Below are 13,617 nucleotides of genomic sequence, written 5' to 3'. Positions count from 1 at the left end.
CGCTCGCTCGTTAGCGGACGCAACTTTTTAACCCTCGTGTCAAAAAGGTAATTAATGTTATTAAGTGGCAAAAAAAAAAACGCTGTTAGTAGTAACGTAATAAACGTTAAAGCGAGAGAATTTTTTTTAGTAAGTCGCTCTATATATATATTTAAAAATAAAATATCATATTGGTTTTACAGCGTACCTAAGACTCTTCAATCCGCCCGTATAAAGAACATAAATTTATATTTACACGGTAAATATTGAAGCTTCGACAAAGTTTAATATTGTACGATGAAGGGATTTATTAGTTTTTTTATAAAAGTACAGTTTTGATCGATGTCATTCGTTATACGAAGAATTTACGTTAAAATGTCTGTTTTGAAATCGAGCGCGGCCTGACTCAGTTTGCCGGGGCATAATTGACATTTTTCATTTAATATTGCCGTGAGCTCGTTATGAGAAAATTTCAGTTATTTTAAAAATCGAAAACAACTCTCGACGCCGTGTAGTTTATGTATTTAAACGTCGATAAATACGTCGACAACCCTTTCGTTACAGAGATTCGAAAGAAAATATATCGTAGTCGTTCTTCAACTTTTTTACTTTACAAAGTACTAAAGTTTTTATATGTTACAGTAAATGTGTATTACTAGTTTTTATTAATATAAATATAATTTCACAAATATGTATCAAACAATTGCTTTACAATTTCACTGCTCAGTTTCTGTGATACAGTATTTGTTCACTAACGTATATTTCCACTTAGTCAGAGATTCACAGAATTGTGAGACTTTTTACAAACATGTTTGACGCGTATCTGCATATGCGCTATTTTGTTGGGATAAAACTGGATTAAAATTTTGAAACGTCTGATAAATAATTTTATTTATATTTTTAATAATACACTGGTTCAAAAATCTATTTTTTTTGTATGTTATTTTGTTATAGGTTTTTAAAAAAAAAATAGAAACTTGTAGAGGGAAGATTTATTTGGCAACAAGCTAGGCGAAACTTTGGCAACGCTGACGTGGCGGCGGCAATAAAAACATTATTATTTGGTCGACCACGGCGGGAAGACGATGACCGGCGGTACCTCGTCCGCTAAACTTATTTATAATATACATATGTGACAATTACCTAATAACTTAAATAAAAACTACTGCAGCGGTCCAATCTATGTCAAATTGCCACCTTTTAAAATCCGCCCGTCAAAAGCGTCTCTCCTTTTTGAAAAAAATGACATAATTATTAAATTTATTATCATTACGTAGTAGTTTTAAATCAATTAGTTCTATACTAAGATTTAGTGCATAAATTAAAAATAATAATGAAACGCTTAGAAATATGAGAAGAAATACCTTTTCCAGTACTTCACACCAAAATTCTTTCAAAGTCTTGTTTCTACGAACTTAAATTGTACGTAAATCAATAAAATATTTATTAGAACAACAAGATCAGCTCAATATCATTTGATATTCTTAGTAAAATTTAGGAAAATTAATTGCCGTTTCATATCTTTGAAATCTTTAGGTCTTCAGTGGCAATATATCAATAAAACGAGAGTTTTCTAAATGAGTCACAATTCCTCCGTGCATTGTTAGAGTTATGAATCCAAAACATTTGTATGTTTAATTACCCCTATAGTAAATAATACAAAAGTTAATATATATTCCCTTCTTTAATCCATTGACACCAAAGCGGTATTATTTTAAAAAATATCTTTATCCATTTTTTAAAGAAGGACTTAAATAAATCGATCAAATTAGCCAGTATTTTGGTTATATATAATATTTTCTTACTTTATCGTACCCTTTGTAATTGTGGGTTTTTAAAAAACACATTATAATTTAGTAATCTTACATTTGTGGAATATATTTTTAATAGCATAAGATTTCGTTTTTTAATTGAGAATCGAATTTATGTTCTTATCTTCTATAAAAAATAAACCGCAAATCTTAGAAATGCTCGATAATCAGGTACATACAATATTATACACTTAATGTATTTTTAATTTTGCGCATATGAACGATAGTTAAAGAGTCAATGTTTACATAACAAATCCACTAAGTTGGCACCCCGCGTGGTCGGAAATCTGATCTAAATAAACAGCTCAGCCATTGTGTCTCATTCAAATGCCTACGTGATTTGGGTACATGGATCACGTTTTGATTCCATATTGTCGTTGGGGATCACATGGATCATTCATCATACGCTTTATCGGACGGAATTACGACTCAATCGTTCCTCGAGTCGACATTTTTCTTACTCTCAGATCGATCGGCGATCATCCTATGGAATGTTTTAAACCAGAGCAACAACCCAGCATCCTGTGCCGCTCTCGCCACTGTCCATAACGCCGGACGGGTACATAAAAAGGCGAGGTGGTTTGGATCAGGTTTTGTGAGTACCGAGAGTACCTTGCGTGTGGCACCAGCTTCCACGTTGAGGGTTATCCAATAAGTTTGTATCGAAACACGAGGTCAACATTTTAAATCGCTATATTTTGTCATTCGCAATAGAGCGGATGTTCTGTTCCCGGCTATATATAATCTTATCTTGCTCTTAATTGGTTTAGTTCATTAATGGACTTCTTACTGTGAGAAACGAGCGTTATTAATCCGCGTCTTGTATAAAAAAGCTTCGTTCTATAGTAGTAAAATTTAATATTTATTGATGTCACTATTTCTTAGACGCTGATTCAAGTGCATATTGAAATGTTTATTGTACACAAGTGATCGAGACGGTGTTATTTATTATGATAAAGTAGTGAAGATTATCATTGAGTTGAATCCAAACCAAAACATGTCAGTGTGAGTGATGGAATAATTAATTGTTGTATATAGAAGAGTAAAAGGGTATTCAGCAATGAAATTCGAGAGAATTTATGTTTTATGTTTAGTTCATTGCTATTGATTTTTTAGAATGAAATGGTAATTCATAAAAAAAAAATATTTGTATTACTTAAGAAAGAATCTCTGTTTAAAAAAAATATTTTAAAATTATAATTAAATCACGTCTCAATCACAAAAATATCACAATTATCAATCATATAAATATGTTTTTTTTTTTAAAAATATAACAGAATAACAATTTTCTATGCATTTTTTTCTCATAAAGCTCTTTCAAATAATTGTAACTGACAAGCTAGAATAAATTAGCGAGTAGTGCTCTGGACACTGGTATAAAAATAATGGAGGCTCCAGAACCGATTGAGCAAAGACCATAGTTGTCAAAGACGATGTTGTTCTAGATTTATTGTTTCAAAAGAAAAAAGATTAACCGCATGAATTTTTAAAATTAATGAAAGTGTATTAATTAAAATATCAAATATATCGAAATAATAGTTGCCAAGGTATTCGAATAACTTGATTTTGCTAATCAATAAACATGGTGAATCATACTAGCGCTACTCGGATTATTTTTTCGGTCAATTAATAAAAATAAAAATATTAATGTCAATACCGGTAATAACGGTATCAACTGTTTTTCTCACTCGGTAATAGCGGTATTGAAAATTCCGGTATTATTGCAATCCTAATTGTAGAGAATATAAAATTATTTATATAGATTTATTTTTAATTTAAATATTTATTCTACATTTTTTATACACATCTATATAAATTAAATATGTATTATATTCTTAATACCATGAAGTAAATGTATATAAAAGTTATATATATGTATATATATACAACGCATTCCGATTCCCCCATGAACGATAATGATTTAGTGGATTGTTGTTACGTGAAATTTATTGAGCAATAAAATTAATGTTAATCGATTCTGCGGCAAATGATCCACAATGAGGTAAAAGGTTATTTCATTATACTTACTGCATGGAACATAATGATTCAATCGCACTATTGGATCGACCCTCGGCCGTGGCGATACATAAAGTATGGAGATTCTCACAAGTCTTGGGGCCCGACAAAAAACTCCATACTTATTTGAAACGGTAATGAACTAGAAAGCTGTAAAATAATATTCATTACTCCCCTTTGTTCTTTGCCTTTCGCGGACCATACAAGAAAATACGCGCAAATATATAGGTTTACAAGCATACGCATACTGCATTTTATAACCTGATAATCAAAGTTATAAATTCGATTGAGGTATTCTCAAAGATCAAAAACACAAAGGCACAACATTGTACCACCTGCCGTCGATTGTAAAATGTTTCATTTTACGATCGTCATAATGAACAATTTTTGATGAATCAAAGCGATCTTCTATAATCGAGTATAATAGGGATCCATATAGCACAATTACAATTATACGTTTTTTATTACGCGTCGGTGTTTCTATTGAAATCGGCCTCGATACTTATACGATCATTAGGCGTATTGAAAATTTCAATATGTTATTAGCGTACGTGTAACATATTGCAATCGCTCATGTCATTTTATCGATTATGATATTATGGTATTAGATATAGCATTTTGGTGCATTAATTTTGTGCTTATGCTTAGGAAATTTTCCAGGACCTATCACATCAATGGTGCCATAACATCATACTAGTAAAACAATAAGTATGGGTTGAGCGATTAAGCTTAAATAGTTTTTTATATATCGGATAATTTACCATATTCTCTACAATGTATCTTAAAGAATGCTTATATTATTCAGAAATATTAAAACTGTATTATTTGAGGAAATTGTACAATAATATATTTTTGAATGCCTCGTGAAAATAAGCACAAGCAAAACTTACTCTTGTAATATAAAAATAAATTATATAGCTGATGTTAAATAAAAAATATTGGAAAATAAATATGTGTCAATATTAATAACATACTCGCTATTTTTACTTATTATACTATTTCAATTTATTTTCCAAGAATCGCTATTTAGCATTATATAAAAACAATCTATTTGCTGAATTTCAATATAAAATATTTAAATATATACATCTGAGTAAAAACGACAACAAAGTATAATATATTCGGGAAACGCACAAACATTATACTAGCAATTTAAAAACCACAATACCCCACAATGCAAACAAAAACATTTTTATTTGTGTATCTCAAATCAAAATATTTTTCGCTTTGTGTAAGAAATATTGAAAGCGAACCAACTATAGATATATGTTGAATTTATACCCCAAGTTAAAAGCATATTTTTTTCATAAATATTCTGCAATACAACCAATAACATGGTTTTTATATATTATATATATCTCAAATTTTTAGCTTTTTTTATAATCAATATTTACTAGATACTTCAGGATAGAACCACACTGAATATTACTATCCCGCGACACTATAACTTTTTATTGTGCATATAAGTATACGTAAAATAAGGGAAAATTCAAAGTATTTTTTTTTGTAAAATCGATCCAAATTCATAGACAAGACAGTGAATTCATTTTTGTTCTATGCAGAAAAACGGTGTCTAAGCGACCTTCCCAAAAATTAAGGAGCAAAGATCAGCGTTGCAAATAACGCTAAAAAGGATAAAATGTGATAAACATAACTGGCCGTGTCTTAAATAGACAAAAAAAGACCGGCGAAAAACCATCTATCCAAACATAGAGTTAAAAATTATATATATTTCAAGTAGATTCCAGTTAGGCGTTAAATTATATATATTTCGTCAAGGATTCAGCGTAGAGAAAGATCACTGATGTCCTCCCTTTCCCCCGATCATATATTAGTCGGAATGGTGCCATAAAAAACACACTCGACTTCCTCTTCGCTATGCAAGTGAAGCTCTTAGAAATTAACACTCTTAACACCATCGAAATCCTTAAAAAAGCAATCGCTTACACTTTTACCGCAAAACCTGGCTTTGCCAGAAAGTCATCTCTGATCTAATTAAGAGTTGGCTTGATCTTCGAGACAACGTTAAAATTTTACGGCAATAAATACCGTTTTGAGAAAAAATTTCACCAATAAATACCGATTTGAGACACACGTGAGTTCATCAGACCTTGAAGACAGAAAAAGCAGCCGCTTCCCTCTTCACATCAACCACATCAACTATTCAGTTACAACGTCCGAAAACTAGAGTTCAACGCGATTTTTGTAGACGACTGGATTCTACAGACACAGACCAGGCTATTTATAGTTCCTATAAAAACTGCACACTTTTTTGGCGTAATACTAATAATTTATAAATAAACATCATACATAAAAAAAACCTGGGTCAGTATATTTTTTTTGTATTTATTAAGAAATATTATTACTATAGCACTCCAATAATTTGCGAGGTGACTCGAGATAAAAAAATTATCACATATTCAGAGACAGTACAGCTTAATTAGGATTTAATAATATTGATTCATATACTGTAGTTATATTTAGAGAAACTACAAAAAAATAATTACAAATTATTTCGTTTTGGAATTGATTTATAACTTTAAACCACGTATCTTTTTTGGCACCCATCGCGCGCAGAGTTTCAAAACATCTATATAAACAAAATGGCGATTAATATACGAGCATTTGAATACACGCGTCAGATACAACGTTGCTGTGTCCTGTTAAACTCGATTATGTCACGCGAACTCGAGCAAAAATAGTAGTGTTATCCAGAAAATAAAAATATGTTGCTTTTATTGCCTTGTATCTTACTAAATTTTTTGCTTATACTATGTAAATGTTATTGTATAAAAATCACAAAAAAACATTAAAACTATTATCATTATAATCTCAATAAAAATATTTGAATGTATGAATCAACCACAGTCACAGAGTTACTGAAGATTTTTTTTAGTAAGAACGAGTCTCAGGAAATGCTTAAAATTCTCAAGTATCAATAAAACAATTAAATATCCTCAATTAAAAGCTCGACCGTCGCATTTAATCATCCAAACCGGCCTTGATTCACTCTCTCGATCGTCAGAATTGGTTGATCGTTACCAACAGTTGGTGTTTTTTTTCTTGTATTTCTTGGTGACCTCCGTTCAACTGCAGATCCTCAGGTCAATGTTCAACAATATCCAGAATTATAAAAAAAAATGGTTCGATTGTGGCCGACGGATGGGCCGAGAGCCACGGAATGCCGAGTGGTCTTCTGAAGCAGTGGTCTCAAGGCACGGAGGCTGTGTGTGTGTGATCCGGTTGGGAGCACGCTGCACCTGCCGCCGCCGACCAATCGCCGCGCTCTCGGGAACACTCTTTTTGTTGGTTAATACGGCGGCGATCTCTTTTTGCTCTCGGAGGGCCGCCATCGCGATAAACCGACGGTCAAGTGTATCGGAAGCCAATATCAACAGTGCGGTGTTGCGTGTAACGCACGCACACCTCTAACCAGCACACACACTAGATCTATAGATGAAGAGATATAAAATGGTATTTCTAGCTATTTAGCTAGTTGAGGTCTACTTAAGTTAATAACAAATATTTTGTTAATATAATAGTTGTCTTACTCAGCTTGAATCAAATAACGTCCGCACATATTCATCAGAAAAAATCAAAGGTGTATCGAAGTGCACAATTGAACTGACACTTATCTGGTTTATGATAAGAAAACAATAATAACCATATTTTAAAACAGTTATATTAAAAAAAACTATGCACATGTGTATAGACAAATAAAATAATATTACATTTATAGCTATTAAAGCAATTCAGATGAATCATATAAATCTGATTCATGGTTTACTGATAAAATACTACAGTAAATTCATTATTTTGCTACAAAGAAATGATTTATAATCAAGTTTTTTGTTTTAATTGATTTTGTTAATGTTGTTTCAGAAATACTTCAAAAATTTATGTATTATAAATTTTAATTTATACTTTGTTAATACATACAATATTAATTAGGTTTAAGCAATTAATATCTATTTGTAAAAATTAAATTATTAATATCTATTTATAAAAATATATTCAGATATGATTTCACTGAAATGTAACTGAAAATATAAATCCACTGGTAGTACATATTCACTAAAACATTTATAGGAAATCGGTTTTTTATGATAAATGATGTAATGGGCTAAATTTTAATGTCCCATATTAGAATTCAAAGAAAACGCATTAGGCATGTTAGTGGCTGTACTAGTAATAGAAATATTAAAAACGATGAGAAATTTTAACAACGAAAAATCACCTACATACCATATATGTATAGCTTAAAATCAGAACATTTAATTAATAACAGATTATCATAAATAAGGGTTAAAATTTGTGAAATTTATGCACAGTATTTTAAATAATGAATTATGCTATTTAGCTATGAACGCTAATCATAGATATCTTAAAATAAAATTTAACTTTTATATCTCCACAAAAAAATAACTAGGGAAAATTATTAAAAAGAACAAAATTACCGCATGCGTGCAATCTGTGCTTCGGTATTCCAAAAAAATATTTAAAAAAAATGATACGACAGGTGAAAGCCGACCGTATTAAATGACCAAGTAATTGAGTCACTCAAACACAGCAACTTACATACATTGCTCTCTATTCATATTAAATTTGCGATCTTGTCGTTTTAGAGTACTTTTAAATAAAACAAATTTGTGTCTATTGCCATTTCTGGATCGATAGACCCGTTGCAAGATGTGCAACAGTTGAATGATTTGCAAGTTCATGCCATGAATGTTACAAAGGAAGAGAACGGTTAACCTATCGATAATGCTTCCAAAGCATGCAAACGATAACGTGTATAAGTCGCGAACAACCTGTGGTATTACTACTATGTACTCATAATGCAATATCTTCCACGGTTTAGATAAAATAAAATATAGTAAAATATATTATATGTATGTACATATTAATACAGTATACAAGAATGTAAAACTATATAATTTTTTGAAATGGACCTAATTTGCTCGACGATCAAGGCAATGTGGTTATCAAGATACAAATCAATCTAGCCGATAATGCGGATGACAGTTAAGATGTTCTCTGTTCTAATCCTCAAATCGAACCTCACACCAGTAATCATCATGCAAGCCAATTTGGACCTTTCGGCGTTTTATTGTATACAAAAAACGTGGATCATTATGGTGAAACGGTGATTGGTAAAAAACGATGAAAAAAGTGGTTTTGCGCTTGTGATTCTGTACGTGGCGGCATGTAGTCTGTACATTTAACACCTGGCTGCTCCAAATGACACGTCCGAATCACCAAAAATACGTATTTGGAGGTACATCATACGATAATTATTATCATTGTAGCGATTGTGATTTTCTTTGTGAAAATAATTCATAAATCACCGTTAAACAAAGGTTTCTTCAAATTATATGTAATGCTATTCATTGGCCATCTTGCTTATATTATATAATCAACAATTATAGAAACTTTTTAATATCATTACAGGAAATTGATACTCAAGTTAGCTGTTCATTGCATCGTAGAAAATTGTTAATAATTATGTTAAGTATACTATGTACCATTATATTTCAACTAATAATATGGCATTTTATACAATTAATTTAATTTATTTCGATAATAAATCAATTTATAAGATATGTTTACGAGCTTGAATGTCAACGATGTATGAGTTTTATTTAATTTCTTTTGGCTTTGGATTGTAATTCGACAGTTCATAGATATTTGTATTAAATTTACGTCAAATTTATCTCTGTTAGCTTCTTTGATGTTCCCGAAGGAGAAGCTAGCACTTGTTGAGACTACGAACTCTACTCGGTCTGTCTATTTCGTCAAGTTAATACAATTAGCTGACTGAGCACAGGTAACGGTGTCATGGCAGTTATATAATGCCTGAAATACGACCGATGGCTAAATCTATATCATCGCTATAACAATATTAAATTCAATTGTACAATACCTTGAATTATATTTAAAAAATCTTTAAAAAAATGTTTATTAACAGGGGAAAGCCAGTGTTTAGAATTTTTACAGACTATACCCGTGTGTAAAGAATACAACTTAAAACTTTCAATGAACGAAAAAAATATACACAGGAGCCACAATAATAGCACAAGTGAAAAAAGCTATTTCATTTTTAATTATTTTTTTTAACAATGTAACATCATCTCAAGATGGATCAGTAAATGCATTGTTTGAGGTTTATTTTGAAATAAAAAAAGCAAAAATGCCATTTTCAGATGTAAAATTAATTAAAAATGTGCTATAAAAATGACACAAGCATGGCATGGCATTAATGGCGTGACGAATAAATTATGAAAAAAATCATTCATTTCACTTTCTCATTAGACTATAAGCCGACGTGTACAATAAATTAGTATACGTATCAGCAATAAATTAGAAAACATAATCAATCATTGCTGCTCTTTTTCTGTAGCTTTGGACGAAAATAAGAACATTTCAGATAAAAATCTGTGGGGGGTCCAATCAGCTGCACCGTTAACTGAAGTCATTCAAACGACCATTTCAATTAATATAAAAAGGAAATAACCAACTCGCCAGACAAATGGTCCAATAATAAAATATAATACTGAATACTACAATTGCGTAATAATTTGAGATTACACAAACCACCTACATGTTAGCACATTCGTCCCGTTAACCGCTTATAAGCACCATAAAAAAATACTTTTTTGTGTCTAAAGGATGCGCGATAGACAATGCGTTTTACCAATACCAACTATAAATAAAGCAAACAGCTCAGCCCCAGCATTATCGTGACGTCACGAACGTCAGGATGTCAGCGAGGAGCGTAGCAATTAGCATGAAACAAAACAAATAATTTATTTCCTGCTTTAAATTTTAAGCTCAAGAGAAATATGTGTAAAACAATATGTAATACGTGTATTAAAAATTTTTTTAAACTTCGAAAAAAAATTTACTATTTTTTCACGTAAGTTAGAATTGATTAAGATTTATTAGCATATTTAGTAGATGGAATTTTTTAAGTTACTGAATTAAAAAACAAGTTAAAATTATTGAAGGCAAATTGGCAGAAAAATAATTTAGTTAATTTTGATAGTTCAACTAAAGAGTTCTACAAAGAATGGAGAGGATTTAATATAGAAGTGAATTTTGAAAAAATGATATATTCTAATTGAAAACTTATATGCCAGATTTTTTTAATTTTTTGAGAATAAATGGAGTATAAATTCAATCAACTAACCAATAAATATTGATATAACACCCGTTGACCCTATCTATTAAATGATATTATGCTATATTGAATTAATGACTGACCCATTTATTGCATCTAGTGGAGAATATGGAATAGAACTGTTCAAACTTTTGGATATAAAAAATATCCAAAGGATTTTGGACTTTATATTTTTTCGTAAGTACTTATATATGTAAGCGCGCATTCTTTGATATGAAATATATAAAGTGAAAATATAGAAACTGCATTACAGATTCTTCACTTAAAATTCGACTTTGAGCAACAAATATTGGTATGGACAATTACGTCCACAATGCTTTCATTGATTAAAGATTTGGCAGTTTTTTTTAGTAGTTACATTTTATTTTTACTTATTTTATTCGTATAAATAAAAACTTCTTTTACGTGACTTTAATTGACTTTTTAATTATCTACCCTTTTTGCTTCCGAAACGTTTGCAAAAGAAAAAAATGGCCCGCGGACTAAGAGAATTTGTACAGCGCTGATCTATATTATGTGATTATTTTGGATTATATAATTTATCAAAAATTACTTAAAAGCGTTATATGCTAAGTAGAAAAATAGTAAAAAAATATTTCAAAATATAAGACATATCCACGATATTGAAATATTATAAAGACATTTCATAACAACAACGATCTAGTTCGTATGCATTATGTTACATTACAAATGTACTTCAACCTAACTGTTAATGCAAACCGTTCGCACACAGAAGTATATCTAGCTCTAGTTTAATTGACACAATTTACATATCTACACGTTCAACATCATCCATAAATTGTAATCCATTACAGTATCAACACCTTTATTGTTATCTATGAATTGGGATCCCCACGGGCGAGCAGTAACGGAGTCGTTCTATCAATTCGCTTGCGGACATCTTAGTGATATATAACCAATTCCAGAAAAGGTCGGTCAATAGGTGATACATCGTCTTTATCTGATCTAAAATAATATATTATATAAAAATAAAATAAAAACGATTGTAATTTACGACGAGCAAATAAATAAACTCGTCACGCTCAGATCTCGTATCTTCATCATATAATGTAATATATACTATGTATATGTACATCTAATCATAAACTGCAAAGGAAGATACTTAAAGAAGATTCCACAGGAATCTTAAGTATTAATTCGGCTTGTTACGCTTTTCAAATTTGTCGGAAAGCGGCTTACACAAATTATAAACGTAATTTAACAAGTTCTGCGAAACGACGTCCGATTGCACTAATTCGGAGTCTGTGCAATTTTTTTTGTTAAAAATAAAAAATGCAATAATGATCGGTATACGGTAGGCAGTTTTTGCGCCACTATGCAATTTAAAAGCTCTATCATGAACTGGTTTCTAATGATTTTATAATTGTCCAAAACTGGTTTATGTATCTAACGATCGGCGTATAATGCCCGTATAAAAGTATCGAGAACTTTATTTTATAAACAATCTTGGCATATTGTGTGGTCATGGTGTATCGTGAAGGTTGTATACAATGTAAAAAAAATTAAGCAGCACCTGTCTCATTAGGCGGCGTCGAAAGGAGTCAGGTATCGTCACACTATAGAAAAACCTCTCGTTTTTTCTGTACCATTCTGAATTTACTAGTGACATTTTTTTCACACTCGAGAGGGCGATTCTTTCTTTACTGTACAGCAGTCTTGTTTACTTTTTTTATATTATTGTAATGACACTCCAGAATGGCTATATAGGTTGTTGAGTATGAAATGTCGTATAATATTATATAACATGCATACAAGTGTTTTATTCGACTTAACTTGAACTTATTATATATTTCGAATTAACATTTGAAAATTTGATGTTTGTTCTAGAAAAATTTTATTGGACCTAGGATTGATGTGTGACGCTATCCAATAATTATCAGAATTATGTTTGGAAATACAGGATGGCAACCTGGATCTATACAAGGAAAATTAAAAAATAAAAATACTGGTATATGTTTATAAAGAAAGAAGGAAGAACTTAGAAGGGCCTTATTATGAATGATCAGTTGCTGCTGTAAGTGATTTTCGCTCTCGTGGAGTTTTTATTTACGAAAAATATTCAAGAAAGGATCCTCATATTTATCTAAGTACATTTTATGCAAAATTTAATCAATCAGTCGAAGAAGAATGCCTGATAAAGAGGAAGTACTTAATAAAAAAAAAATTTTACACAACTGACATTTGTAGAAGTAAAAATTAGAAACTTGTCAATCAGACTGCAACTAAATGTAAATATGATTCGTGGATTCTTTGAAAATGTTCTCGAAAAGACATATCCAGAAAAACTGTTGCGTTTGATACGAACTTTGAATACCATTCTCATTTCTTCAAGTGAATGTGAACGCAAGTTTTACAGATGAATCTAATTGCCAAATCAAAAAGAACTACGTCAAAGACTAAGCCAATTTCAGCACATTTGTTCATCAAACTTGTCGGATCACCTCTTGAGACTTTTTGATCTTTAGTATATTGATTTGAGGTTATTTATGTGGACATTCAGCCATATACGCTAACAGCAAGGAAAGGAGTGTAGATTTGTCTGATGAGACTTGAACAAAAAATTGAAATTTACTATAAACATTAGCCTTGAATACAATAAATTTAAGAACA

The 13,617-nt window shown here is 30.7% G+C and overlaps 1 protein-coding gene across 4 annotated transcripts in view; it reads right to left on the bottom strand.

Annotated features, from left to right (window-relative positions):
* Positions 1-13,617, bottom strand: part of rst (irregular chiasm C-roughest) — a 173,581-nt gene that overhangs the window by 111,345 nt on the left and 48,619 nt on the right. The gene's annotated exons all lie outside the window — the stretch shown is intronic.

Source organism: Plectrocnemia conspersa, unplaced genomic scaffold (assembly GCF_051122295.1).
Source record: "Plectrocnemia conspersa isolate PC_06_02 unplaced genomic scaffold, ASM5112229v1 ptg000004l, whole genome shotgun sequence".
In the NCBI taxonomy this organism is placed as follows: Eukaryota; Metazoa; Arthropoda; class Insecta; order Trichoptera; family Polycentropodidae; genus Plectrocnemia; species Plectrocnemia conspersa.
The sequence above is the reverse complement of the archived record's forward strand: the minus strand, read 5'-3'. Positions and strand labels throughout refer to the sequence as shown.